The sequence below is a fragment of the Hordeum vulgare genome, chromosome 2H, assembly GCF_904849725.1.
Source record: "Hordeum vulgare subsp. vulgare chromosome 2H, MorexV3_pseudomolecules_assembly, whole genome shotgun sequence".
Lineage (NCBI taxonomy): Eukaryota > Viridiplantae > Streptophyta > Magnoliopsida > Poales > Poaceae > Hordeum > Hordeum vulgare.
This window is the reverse complement of record NC_058519.1, coordinates 68,678,848-68,694,140: the sequence shown is the minus strand read 5'-3', so window position 1 is coordinate 68,694,140 and position 15,293 is coordinate 68,678,848.

The following is a 15,293-nucleotide window of genomic DNA, read 5'->3' as shown; positions in this document are numbered from 1 at the left end:
TTCTTTAAAGCCCTTAGCTAGGCATTGATAATTCAATGATGCTCACATAAAAGATAGCAATCGGACACGAAGAGAGCATCATGAAACATGTGAAAATCACATCTAAGTCTAACATAATTCCTATGCATAGGAATTTTATAGGAAAACAGATTGTCAAGACATCCAATAGTTGCCATATGCAAGGAAGAAGATAGATACAATAGCAATCTCCACATAACGAGAGGTAATTTGGTAACATGAAAGTTTCTACCACAATATTTTCCTCTCTCATAGCAATTACATGTGGGATCATAATCAAATTCAACAAAATAGCTATCACAAAGGATATTCTTTTCATGATCCACATGCATGCAAAGTTGACGCTCTTCAAAAATAGTGGGATTATCATCAACTAAAGTCATGAATTCTCCAAACCCACTTTCAATATTATTGGAAATATCATTGCAACAAGTAGAGGGCATAGGAAAACTAGCATCCCCAAGCTTAGGATTTTGCATATTTTTAGCATGATTTTCACTAATAGAATTTATAATGAAATCATTGCAATCATGCTTTTCATTCAAGGAGCCCTCGTGAATCATTTCATAAATTTCGTCATCACGATTTTCAGATTCACGCGTCTCAAGCAAAACTCCATAGAGAAAGTCAAGTGCACTCAACTCACTAGCAATTGGTTCCACATAGGTGGATCTCTTAAAGATATTAGCAAGTGGGTGAGGATCGATATCACTAGATTTTCAGCAAGCGAAGATGCAAGCATATTGAAGGCACAAAGCACACAAGGAAAGGAAAGGCAAACGAAAAAGGCAAATATTTTTTGTAATTTTTTGTTTTTTCAGAAGTGGGGGAGAGGAAAACGAGAGGGAAAAAGTAAATGAAAGAGATGAGTTTGCGACCCTTACTTGGATGAGTCATTGACTTGATCCTTCCCGGCAACGGCACCAGAAATCCTTCTGCTACTTCTCAAACAACAGCACCAGAAATTGACACGTTGATGGAGACTTGCTTGCGTTGGTTTTTCCCTTGAATAGGAAAGGGTGATGCAACACAGGAGCAGTAAGTATTTCCCTCAGTTTGAGAACCAAGGTATCAATCCAGTAGGAGAATCTCGTCATGTCCAGAGTACCTGCGCAAACACAAACGAGCTTGCACCCAATGCTATAAAGGGGTTGTCAATCCCTTCAATATTGATTGCAAAGTGAGATCTGAAGGCGGAAAGTGCAACGAAGTAAAAGAGTAAGGCTGAAAATATGGTGAGAAGTAGACCTAGGGTCCATAGTGTTCACTAGAGGCTTCTCTCAAAATAGCAAACATTATGGTGGGTGAACAAATTACCGTCGAGCAATTGATAGAACCACGCAAAGTCATGACGATATCTAAGGCAATGATCATACATATAGGCATCACGTCCGAGACAAGTAGTCCCATACTTTCTGCATCTACTACTATTACTCCACACATCGACCGCTATCCAGCGTGCATCTAGTTTATTGAGTTCATGACGAACAGAGTAACGCCTTAAGAAAGATGACATGATGTAGAGGGATAAACTCAAACCAATGATGAAAACCCCATCTTTTTACCCTCGATGGCAAAAACATGATGCGTGCCTCGCTACCCCTTCTGTCACTGGGTGAGGTCACCGAATGGTATGAACCCAAAACCAAGCACTTCTCCCATTGCAAGAATCATAGATTAAGCTGGCCAAACAAAACCCACAACTCGAAGAGAATTACAAGGATATGAAATCATGCATATAAGAGATCAGAAGAAATTCAAATAAGATTCATAGATAATCTGATCATAAATCCACAATTCATCGGATCTCGACAAACACAAAGCAAAAGAAGATTACATCTGATAGATCTCCATGAAGATCATGGAGAACTTTGTATTGAAGATCCAAGAGAGAGAAGAAGCCATCTAGCTACTAGCTATGGACCCGTAGGTCTATGGTGAACTACTCACGAATCACTGGAGAGGTCATGGTGTTCATGAAGAAGCCCTCCGTATCCGTATCCCCCCTCCGGTAGGGCACCAGAACGTGCCCCAGATGGGATCTTGCAGAGATAGAAGTTTGCGGCGGCGAAAAAGTACTTCCGATCGTCTCTTGCGTGGTTTCAGATTTTTAGGGTATTTATAGGCAGAAGAATTAGGGAAGGGGAGCCACGGGGAGCTCACAAGACTGCTAGGGCTGCCCCCCAGGCCGGGCCTGGTGGGCTTGTGACCTACTCCGAGGTCCCCTGCCTTGGTTCCCAAGTCTCCCATGTGTCTTCTGTTATGGAAAAAATCATTCTGCAGGTTTTTTCCGTTTTGGACTCCGTTTAAAATCCTCCTCTGAAAAGGGTCAAAAACTCGAAAAAAACTTGAACTGGCACTTGGCACTGAGTTAATAAGTTAGTCCCAAAAAAGATATAAAAGGCATACAAAACATCCAAAGTTTGACAAGATAATAACATGAAACCATCGACAATTATAGATACGTTGGAGACGTATCATGCCCTAGAGGCAATAATAAATTGGTTATTATTATATTTCCTTGTTCATGATAATCGTTTATTATCCATGCTAGAATTGTATTGATTGGAAACTCAAATACATGTGTGGATACATAGACAGCACACTGTCCCTAGTGAGCATCTTGTTGACTAGCTCGTGGATCAAAGATGGTCAAGGTTTCCTGGCCATAGACAAGTGTTGTCACTTGATAATGGGATCACATCATTAGGAGAATGATGTGATGGACAAGTCCCAAACTATGAACGTAGCACATGATCGTGTCAGTTTGTTGCTACTCTTTTCTGCATGTCAAGTATAAATTCCTATGACCATGAGATCATGTGAGTCACTGACACCGGAGAAATGCCTTGTGTGTACCAAATGTCGCAATGTTACTGGGTGACTATAAAGGTACTCTACATGCATCTCCAAAGGTGTCCGTTGAGTTAGCGTGGATCAAGACTGGGATTTGTCACTCCGTGTGACAGAGAGGTATATTGGGGCCCACTCGGTAATTCAAAATCACAAACAAGACTTGGAAGCAATGTGACTAAAGAGTTACTCTCGGGATCTTGTTTTACAGAACGAGTAAAGAGACTTGCCGGTAACGAGATTGAAATAGTTATGGAGATACCGACGATCGAATCTCGGGCAAGTAACATACAGAAGGACAAAGGGAATGATATACGGGATTGTGTGAATCCTTGACATAGAGGTTCAACCGATAAGATCTTCATAGAATATGTAGGATCCAATATGGACGTCCAGGTCCCGCTATTGGATATTGATCGGGGAGTGTCTCGGTCATGTCTACATAGTTCTTGAAACTGTAGGGTCTGCACACTTAAGGTTCGGTGACGTTTTCGGTATAGTTCTATTATTGATGTTGGTAACGAATTTTGTTCGGAGTCCCAGATGAGATCCAGGACATCACGAGGAGTTCCGAAATGGTTCAAAAACGAAGATTGATATATAGGAAGTTGGTATTTGGATTTCAGAAAAGTTTCGGGCATTACCGGGAGTGTGCCGGGAGTAACGAATGGGTTCCGTGGTCCACCACTCCCTGAGAGGGCCACATGGAATTTGGGGTGGTGCAATAGCCCTTGGTGGGCTGGCCAATCAACCAAAGAAGTCCCATGAGGAAAAGGGTGGAAAATCCAAAAGAGGTGGACAAGTGGGAGAGGAGTCCTCTCCTCCAAGTGGAGTTGAAGGAGGACTCTTCCCTCCTTGCTTCGGCCGAGCCAAGGGAGGCTTCCCTTAGTGTGAAAGCCTCCTCCATCCTTCCTCCTATATATACTAAAGGTTTTGAGGGTTTTTATACATAATTTTCAGCTACGTGTTACCGTCTATTCTAGATCGTAGTTCTTCCTCTAGATCGGTTTTCAGCAGCACTTAGGCGAAGCCGTGTTGGAATAGATCCACCACCATCGCCGGCACGCCGTCACACTGCCGGAGAATTTATCTAGCTCCCCATCTCTCTTGCTGGATCAAGAAGGCAGAGATCGTCATCGAGCTGTACATGTGCTGAACGCGGAGGTGTCGTCCGTTCGGCACTAGATCGGGATGGATCATGATGGGATCGCGGGACGGATCGTGATGAGATCGTGGGACGGGCTGCAATTCGGATCGCGAAGATGTTCCACTACATCAACTGCATTATATACGGTTCCACTTAGTGATCTAAAAGGGTATGTAGATTCACTCTACCCTCTCGTAGATGATCATCACCATGGATAGGTATTGCGTGTGCATATGAATTTTTTTTGTTTCCCATGCAACGTTTTCCAACAGCCTCCTCCACTAGCTCCTGCTGGTCCTCCTTCGCAGCTAGCGGTGGTGCCTCCTCCGCCACCTCTTGCTTCTCGTCCTCTTCCACCCTCATGTCCTCCTCCACTTCCTCCTCCACCTCCTCGGACTCCTCGAAATCTTTCTCCGGATCCAGAGGTAGCCCCGCGGCCCTCCGGATCCGGACCTGCGCAAGGAGCCATAAGCGCCGCTGGATCGTGTAGAGGCAGTGGCGTGGGGGCATGGCTGACGGGCTCGGGTGGCGGCGGCGAAAGGGAGGACTGGGATGTGCTAGGGCTGGGGGATGCCGATGGGCTTAAATAGTCGGCTATGGATAAGGACGGAGAGCCAAAGCAGCGCCACACGGCTTCACTATGCGCTGACGATGGAGGCGCCAGTCAGACGGTCAGGTTTTCGGGCAAGTCCGTTTGAGGCCATGCCGTCAGGCGGACGTGGCGGGCATGCCTGGGAACACCCGGTCTCCCTCATATCCGCCGCATATTTGGGTTGGATATGAGGATTGCGGGCCAACCTGGGAATTTGAGGCTCGTTTGAGGGGTCTGGCTGGATCAAATTTTTTTGATCGATCAGTGACCGGATGACCTGCTCGGGCGCCATTTGAGACGGGTTTGAGGGGTCCAGCTCTAGATGCTCTAACAGATAGCAAAATGGAACTCGTGGCAGATGAGGCAATGGAGTAACGAGATTTGAATTCTAGGAATGGATCAATCGACTTTTGGCGGACTTGACTTTTTTTAACACGGTATCGATGCAAGTGTTTATATATACGTGCATACACTCATCGCTATGAGTGTAGACACGCACATCCTAGACCTATGACTTCTACAAAACATATATACTAAGGGAATCTATAGCCGGACATAGAAAATATGAATCCCTAAACGTCGCGAATGCGCCCGGTCAATGACTAGGCGTGTCTCCTATTTGTCCGTCTGCACAGTAATATGTCCATTTTGTATGATGTTTTGTTACTGTTATTTATAGTGTTTTTATGCATTTTATCACTTGGTGGAGTAATTCTAATACCTTTTCTCTCATAATATGTAAGATTTATATCAATTGGGAGAATACCGACAGATGGAAATGTGGACCTGAAAAAGGTACGTCATCGATACCTATTCTGAACATCTCCAATTGGTCTAGAACTTTACGTATATTAGTTTTGGAATAAATAAAAAATATTGGAGGGAAGAAATACCTGGGGTGTGACTAGTAATGTTGATTACATCTTGTAGTTGATGCTTTATGGTTTATTTGGTGGAAGATCATATGTTCAGATCCAATATGCTATTTAATACCTCTCTAATCATGAGCATGTTTATCACTTTGAGTAGTTACTTTTGTTCTTGAGTCCACGGGAGAAGTCATGTTGCAAGTAGTCATGTGAAGTTAGTATTCGTTCGATGTTTTGATGATGTGAATGTTGTGATTTCCTTATTGGTGTTATGTGAATGTCGACTACATAACACTTCACCGTCTTTGGGCCTAAGGGAATGCATTATGGAGTAGTAATTAGAGGGTGGGTTGCGAGAGTGACAGAAACTTAAACCCCAATCTATGCACTACTCTGTAAGGGGCTGATTTCGATCCCTATGTTTAATGCTATGGTTATAATTTATTCTTAATACTTTTCTCGTAGTTGCAGATGCTTGCGGGGGGGGGGGGGGGGGAGGGGGTTAATCATAAGTGGGAGGTTCGTTCATGCAAGAACAACACCCAAGCACCGGTCCACCTACATATTAAATTATCAAAATACCGAACGTGAATTAACCCAACATGACGAAGGTGACTAGATTAAATTCCGTGTGCCCTCAAGAATACTTTGCATATTATAAGAAAATGTCCCGACCTGTCCTTTGACACAAAAAGGATTGGGCTACCTTGCTGCACCTATTGTTAGTATTGGTACTTGTCATTTGTTACAATTAGCTTGCAATAAAACTACTTGTTACTCCTATTTTAGTGCTTGCAGAAATTATGTTGCTGAAAACCGGTTGTCATTTCCTTCCACTCCTTGTTGAGTTGGAAACTTTACTTATCGAAAGGACCACAATTGACCCCCTATACCTGTGGGTCTTCACTCAACCACGCTCCTCTTTTTATTCCTCATATGCCCGGTCACTTGCATGCGATTGATGGACAAGAAGAGAGAGAGAAAGAAAATAATGAATAAAGAAAGAGAAAAGGTGGTCTGGAGTGGAGTCACGTCCTACGTGGCGGACTAATAGGGTGTGCCCGGGCGCGTCCGCGACCCCTCATATCCTCCTTATATTTGAGATGGATATGAGGGTTTGCGGACAGCCCAAGCGTATAGGATGATATGAGGGCTCCGATGGGTTACTTTTTTTTCCTACTCTCGCCTGTCCGGTCACGACTAGTTGTGTCCGTGTGCGTATGAGGGGTCATTTGATGCACCTGGGTGTAGAAGCTCTAAGGTTGGTTGTAATTGAGGCTATCATATACTAATATCATGCATATGATACTAGTGTATGATACTACATCCGTAATGCATAGTATCCTGTTTTCGTATCTTAGGATAGTTTATTTACTGTTATGCATGACACATAGTAGCACAACATTTAATATGATACAATTTCATGATATGGTACTCAACCATTTCTTTCTCTATTTAATAATATGTCACCTCATCAAAATTGTCTATTTGGCATGCATGATACTACTAATTATGATACTCCCAATACAACCAACCTACTAGTACACAAGGCGTAAAAGCAGGGCCAATATCGATTTTTGGATAACATATTGATGTCTACTACGCAACTTTATTCTTATAGATGTTGATGGGCCTCCAAATGCAAAGTTTTGTAGGACAACAACAAATTTCCCTAAAGTGTATGACCTATGGTTTTTCAATCCATGGGAGGTGTAGGATGAAAATGGTCTCTCTCGAGCAACCGTGCAATCAAATGCAAGAAATCTCGTGTGACAACCCCAATGCAATTCGTCCCCCTCCTTGTAATCTTTCCTTGTATTGCAACCTTGATATGGTATTCGATGTGGTGTGAGCCTATCATTGTGTCTTCATTTCATGTGCATCATGGCATCATCATTCATCTTTGGTTTTGTGTTGCACCCTTGGTGATGAAAGTGGAGTGGTATGTGAGTGTGGCATGTGATTGTTGTGTTATGGGGACCAACTATTTTCATCTTCTCAAAACCCTTGTGCACCAAAGTCTTGCCAAACCCCTTCTCTCCTCTCTTATTTTCTTTGATGCAGTGACAAGTTTCTGTTTTGGGTGAAATAAAATGGTCATTTTTTCCTAAAAATCCTTTTGAGAAGTGTGGAGGCAACCCCTCTGGTTTTGGATTTATTTTCCTGTTTGTGTTTGTCTTAAAACAGAGTCTTATTCAAATGAAAGGCATTTAAAGTGTGCTCTCCAAAAATTCCCAATTTATTTCTATAAATTGGAGCATGTTTTTAGAAGCCCACAGATAATTTTATTTTGTTAAAAACCCTTTCTCTTTGGCCCGTGTAGTATTTCAAAGATGCCTGCTATGTTTTTTTTATTCTGCAAAACTTTTACCAAAGAGAGAAGGTATGCGGCCCAGTACTGTTAGTTTAGGCCCGGAGCCCACCAACGCGTTCCTCTTCTTCGCTGCATTCGTCACCTCCTGTACGAACCAGGGGATCACCATTGATCTCCTGGAGCTTGATCAGACGGCCATCCCATCCTCCTCGAGACGTATAAGGGAGATTGTTGCGCCTAGGGTTCCCTCCTAGCTCCATTTTCCCCTTCTCCTCCCTCTCCTTCCGCCGAGCTAAGCTCCAGCCAGTGCCCGAGCCATCCGCGAGATGGATCAGGATTTCCCCCGAGCGCCTTGTGCAGCCGCATCGATCAGCAGCACCAGGTCAAGTTGATGCCCCATATCTTCTCTCATATCTCCCTCTGCTCGACCTCTCTCTCTGTCTAATTTCTCATTTCTCCCCCTCTCTGTTTCTAGATGACAAGAACGAAAGGCATGGGGGCCAGCAGGAACAAAGCTCGTCGGGAGCGCACCGTTGACCGACCCCATGCCCAGAGCTTTCTATTTCTCCTTCCCTGTGCTCCTCCTCTCTCTCCCGTAACCCCCATTTCTTTGTGTCCCTTGGTCCCCGAGCAGGAGCCCAAGCCAAGCCACTGCCATGGACCTCGTTGCACCTCCATTCCTGAGGGTTGTCCGCGCCGTCGTTGCCTGGATCCGACCATTTCGAAGCCCTGCCGGAGCCGCCTCGCCTCGTGGCCACCGGACTGGTCACCCCAGCTCATCACTGCCATGGACAGGAGGCCTGTGACATGATAACCCACAAGTATAGGGGATCAATTGTAGCCTTTCTCGATAAGTAAGAGTGTCGAACCAAACGAGGAGCTAAATGTAGGACAAATATTCCCTCAAGTTTGATCGACCACCGATACAACTCTACGCACACTTTACGTTCGCTTTACCTAGAACAAGTATGAAACTAGAAGTACATTGTAGAGTGATAGGATAGGCTTGCAAGAAACAAAAGAACACGTAACTAGGGGCTGGTTAGAAAAAGAAACAAATACGAGTGTCTAACGAGTGTGGAAAAGTGGTGGTAGGAGTTGTGGAATTGTCCCTAAGCAATTGACTACGTTACTAGATCGATAGAAAGTATCATGTGGGAGAGGCCTCTACTAGCATGTCATCCCTTACTTGGAATTCTATGCACTTATGATTGGAACTATTAGCAAGCATCCGCAACTACTAACGTTCATTAAGGTAAAACCCAACCATAGCAATAAGATATAATGGTCCCCCTTCAATCCCATATGCATCAATTTCTATGACAGGTTTGAAGCTTCTGTCACTCTAGCCTGCCAATACATAGTCCTATCAACATACAAATTACCCTATGGTGTGATCCACGCGCGCTATCATATGATGGGCACCTAAGGATAGAAACATAACCACAAGCAAATTAAACCAACCATAGCAATTCATCAATCACCGATAGGACAACAATTATCTACTCAAACATCATAGGATAGCAACACATCATTGGATAAAAAATATGTAGCATAAAGCACCATGTTCAAGTAAAGGGTATAGCGGGTTGCGGGAGAGTGAACCGCTGAATATAGATGGGGGAAGATGATGGAGATGTTGGTGAAGATGACGGAGGTGTTGGTGTAGATCGCCGTCACACGATGATGTCCCGGGCGGCGTTCCGCTGTCGCCGGGAGAGAGGGGGAGAGAGCCCCCCCTCCTTCTTCTTCCTTTACCTCCTCCCTAGGTGGGATAAGGGTTTCCCCTCTGGTCCATGGTCTCCATGGTGGAGGAGGGGCGAGAGCACCTCCGAGATTGGATCTCTCTCTCTGTGTCCTTCTGTTTTCTCCGCTCCGAGATTCTGCGTTTCACCGTTTCTTAAATTCCTGGAGATCCGTAACTCCGATTGGGCTGAAATTTTAACACGATTTTCTTCCGGATATTATCTTTCTTGCGGCGAAAGAAGGGTACCAACCGCCTTAAGGAGTGGGCACAAGCCTGCCTGCCGCGGGCCCACCCCCTGGCCGCAAGGATAGGGCTTGTGGGCACTCCGTGCATCGCCTCGCGTTGATAATTCTTCCCAAAAATCATAAATATTCCAAACAAAATCCCCGTAAGTTTTTATTACGTTTGGACTTTGTTTGTATGCATATTCTGCGAAACAAAAAACATACAACAAAGAGGAACTGGTAGTGGGCACTAGATCTATATGTTAGTCCCAAAAATAGTATAAAAAGTTGCCAAAGGTATATGAAATTTGTAGAATATTGGCATGAAACAATCAAAAATTATAGATACGACAGAGACGTATCAGCATCCCCAAGCTTAATTCCTGCTCGTCCTCGAGTAGGTAAATGATAAAAAAGATAATTTTTGATGTGGAATGCTACCTAGCACAATCTTGATCATATAATCTAATCATGGCATGAATACTAAAACACAAGTGATTCGAAGCAATAGTCTATCATTTGACATAAATACAATAATATTTCAAGCATACTAACAAAGCAATCATGTCTTCTCAAAATATCATGGCCAAAGAAAGTTATCTCTACAAAATCATATAGTCTGGCTATGCTCCATCTTCCCCGCACAACATATTTAAATCGTGCACAACCCCGGTTTTAGCCAAGCAATTGTTTCATACTTTAGTGTTCTCAAACTTTTTCAACTTTCACGCAATACATGAGCGTGAGGCATGGACATAGCACTATAGGTGGAATAGAATATGGTGGTCGTGGAGAAGACAAAAAGGAGGAGATAGTCTCACATCAACTAGGCGTATCAATGGGCTATGGAGATGCCCATCAATAGATATCAATGTGAGTCAGTAGGGATTGCCACGCAACGGATGGACTAGAGCTTATAAGTGTATGAAAGCTCACAAAAGAAACTAGTGGGTGAGCACCCAACTTGCTTGCTCACGAAGACCTAGGGCAATTTTGAGGAAGCCCATCATTGGAATATACAAGCCAAGTTATATAATGAAAATTTCCCACTAGTATATGGAAGTAATAACATAGGAGACTCTCTGTCATGAAGATCATAGTGCTATTTGAAGCACAAGTGTGGAAAGAAGATAGTAGCAATTGTCCCTTCTCTCTTTTCTCTCATTATTTTGTGGGCTCTTTGGCCTCTTTTTTTTATATTTTTTATTTTGGTCGGCATCTTTGGCCTCTTTTTGTAAATGGGCTTCGCTGGCCTCTTTTATTTCCTCACATGGGACAATTCTCTATTAATAATGATCATCACACTTACAACTCAATACTTAGAGCAATGATGACTCTATATGAAATGCCATCGGTAGTGTACCGTGACAATGATCTAGCATAGCAATGACATCAAAAAACGGACAAGCCATGGAAACACCATGCTAGCTATCTTACGATCATGCAATGGCAATATGGAAGTGGTGGCACATGTCATGAGATGGAACGGTGGTAGTTGCATGGCAATATATCTCGAAATGGCTATGAAAATGCCATAATAGGTAGGTAAGGTGGCTGTTTTGAGGGAGGCTATATGGTGGGTGTAATGCACCGGCGAAAGTTGTGCGGTACTAGAGAGGCTAGCAATGTGGAAGGGTGAGAGTGCGTATAACCCATGGACTCAACATTATTCATAAAGAACTCACATACGTATTGCAGAAGTCTACTAGTCATCGAAACAAGGTACTACACGCATGCTCCTAGGGGAAAGGTTGGTAGGAGATAACCATCGCGCGATCCCGACCTCCACACAAAGGATGACAATCAATAAATAAATCATGCTCCAACTTCATCACATAACGGTTCACCATACATGCATGCTACGGGAATCACAAAACTTAACACAAGTATTTCTAAAAATACACAATTACTCACTGGCATGACTCTAATATCACATATTCATGTCGCAAAACTGTTGCAAGGAATCAAACATATCATATTCAGTGATCTGCAAGTTTTAGGTAGGATTTTATGACTAACCATGTGAATGAGCAACTCCTGTTAACTCTCTAAATAGGTATAACTGAAGCATGAGAGTTTAATTCTTTCTACAAAAGATATGCCCCACTCTAACAAATATAAGTGAAGCAAAAGAGCATTCTACAAATGGTGGTTTTCTATGTGTCGGGAAATAGGCAATCCAAACTTCAAAAGATATAAGTGAAGCACAAGAAGCATTCTGTAAAGCCAACCAAGGACTATCTCATACCAGCATGGTGCAAAAAATAAAAAGGAAAAATAAACACAAAAGACGCTCCAAGCATTTGCACATATCATGTGACGAATTAAAATATAGCTCCGAGTAAAATTACCAATAGATTGTAGACGAAAGAGGGGATGCCTTCCGGGGCATCCCCAAGTTTAGACACTTGAGTCTTCCTTGAATATTACCTTGGGGTGCCTCGGGCATCCCCAAGCTTAGGCTCTTTCCTCTCCTTATTCCTTCATCCATCGTGCTCTCACCCAAAACTTGAAAACTTCAATCACACAAAACTCAACAAAACTTCATGAGATCCGTTAGTATAATAAAATAAATCACCACTTCAAGTACTGTTGTGAACTCATTATAAATTCATATTAGCATTATATAGACTGTAATACAGCTTCACCATGGTTCATACCCCCAGATACTACCCATAGATTCATCAAAATAAGAGAACAATGCATAGAAAACAGAATCTGTCAAAACAGAACAGTCTGTAGCAATCTGCATATTCCGTATACTTCTGATATCTCAAAAAATCTTACAAATTTCGAACGCCTGGAAAATTTTCATATCAATCATCAGCAAAAAGAATCAACTCAAAAGCTCTTCCAGAATAAAAATGAAAATTAATTTCGTGAGCAGAAAGTTTCTGTGTTTTCTCAGCGTGATCAAACAACTATCAGCCAAACTAATCGTAAAGGCTTTACTTGGCACATCATTTTTAAAATACAAAGGAATTGTACAAGGGGATAATTATTTTTGTGATAAACTTCCATGAAAAATTCTACATTGTATCCATGAGCATGAACACAAGTGTTCAAGGTCGACCCTCACTTCCACAATGCATCACCTTTCAATCACTTCTCTTTTTGAAAAAGTTTTAAGTTCCCCTCTATATTTTGTTTTTGTTTTTAAACTAAATAAAAGCACTCAACAGAAATAAATAACTCTCTAAAAATTCTGGGTTGTCTCCCAGGCAGCGCTTTCTTTAAAGCCATTAAGCTAGGCATAAAGTGCTCAAGTAATGGATCCACCCGGATCCCAAGGTATATCAAAGCCAATTTTAATTAGCAATGATTTGAAATTTAGTAGTGAGCACAAGGTAACGTATATCATGCAATGACGAAGTCTAACTCTCTTCCTATGCATTGGCATGTCATAAAAGAACAATTCATGCACATCAAGTAAAGGCCAATACATAGCATAAGCAGTTTCTTGCAATTTTATTGTATTGGAAACATAGATAGGTGGAGATGTAGTTCCTCTCTCATAATAATTGCAAGTAGGAGCAGCAAGCACATGCATATTATATTCATCAAAATCATCATGTGTAACATAAGGAACTATAGCTAGCTCATCTTCATAAGCATCATTCATATTGGCAACATGGCCACACGCATAGCATGCATGAAGTTCATCAAAAAGGGATATTTCAAACGAATCCAAGGGATCATAGCATTCATCCTTCCGTAAGAACGAAGGGAAATTAAATAATGTATGAGTAGAAGAGTTACTCTTATTAGAAGGTGGACACGGGTAGCTAGTCCGCTCTTCCTCCTTTTGTTCTTCGCTCTCCTCTTCATCTTTTTCATCTAATGAGCTCACAATTTCAGCATTTTCTTCTTCCATAGTTTCCTGCAAAATAATAGTCTCTTCTTGGGCAGCATAGCATTTCTCCTTAAATCGTTCAATATTGGCATTATATTCATAATTAGTATAACAATAACGAAGCATAGCCAAATTTTCAGATCGGTCAGGAGCATCATCATTATCATCACACCTTTTAAACAGAGTCTCAATTTCATAAGCACCCATAAAAGCAACAAACTCTTCTATATGATCCACATCATAGTAATCATATATACCATTAGCATAAGAAGCCAAGGTTCTATGATAATTGAATTCACAAGAAAAGGGAAGGTTTGGAGCCTTCATCCTAGAGCAACAAGTAACACCATATCTCTTGCATAGTTCCCAAGCATACCATTTCAACAAATGGATTTGATCCCATAAAAGTTTCCCTTTTTGAGTCAAGTGATAATCCCTAAAGTATTCACGTTGATCCAACGTGTATCCCATTATATAATTGAGCGGGGCTTTCTCAGGATTATTAAAGAAGTGTATAATATTTTCCACGTAACGATCATCGAGGGTTTTAGGAGGTTCCCCATCTCCACGAGTAGCAAGTATACCTAATGTTTTTGGTATTTCGTGTTCCATATCCATAACTAAAGATAGAGAACAATTTAGAACAACAAATAAATCTACTTAGTTATAAAGCAAACAAGCACACACGAGGATATTCACCCCACGCTATTGCTCCCCGGCAACGGCGCCAGAAAAAGGTCTTGATAACCCACAAGTATAGGGGATCAATTGTAGCCTTTCTCGATAAGTAAGAGTGTCGAACCCAACGAGGAGCTAAAGGAAGGACAAATATTCCCTCAAGTTCTATCAACCACCGATACAACTCTATGTTACGTTCGCTTTACCTAGAACAAGTATGAAACTAGAAGTACTTTGTAGGAGTGATAGGATAGGCTTGCAAGAAATTAAAGAACACGTAAATAAAACTAGGGGCTGGTTAGAAAAAGAAACAAATACGAGTGTCTAACGAGTGTGGAAAAGTGGTGGTAGGAGTTGTGGAATTGTCCCTAAGCAATTGACTACGTTACTAGATCGATAGCAAGTATCATGTGGGAGAGGCCTCTTCTAGCATGTCATCCCTTACTTGGAATTCTATGCACTTATGATTGGAACTATTAGCAAGCTCCGCAACTACTAACGTTCATTAAGGTAAAACCCAACCATAGCAATAAGATATATTGGTCCCCCTTCAATCCCATATGCATCAATTTCTATGCTAGGTTTGAAGCTTCTGTCACTCTAGCCTGCCAATACATAGTCGTATCATCATACAACTTACCCTATGGTGTGATCCACGCGCGCTATCATATGATGGGCACCAAAGGACAGCAACATAACCACAAGCAAATTAAACCAACCATAGCAATTCATCAATCACCGATAGGACAACCATAACAATTCATAAACATCATAGGATAGCAACACATCATTGGATAAAAATATGTAGCATAAAGCACCATGTTCAAGTAGTGGGTACAATGGGTTGCGGGAGAGTGAACCGCTGAATATAGATGGGGGAAGATGACGGAGATGTTGGTGATGATGACGGAGGTGTTGGTGTAGATCGCTGGCACACGATGATGTCCCGGGCGGCGTTCCGGCGCCGCCGGGAGAGAGGGGGAGAGAGCCCCCTCCTT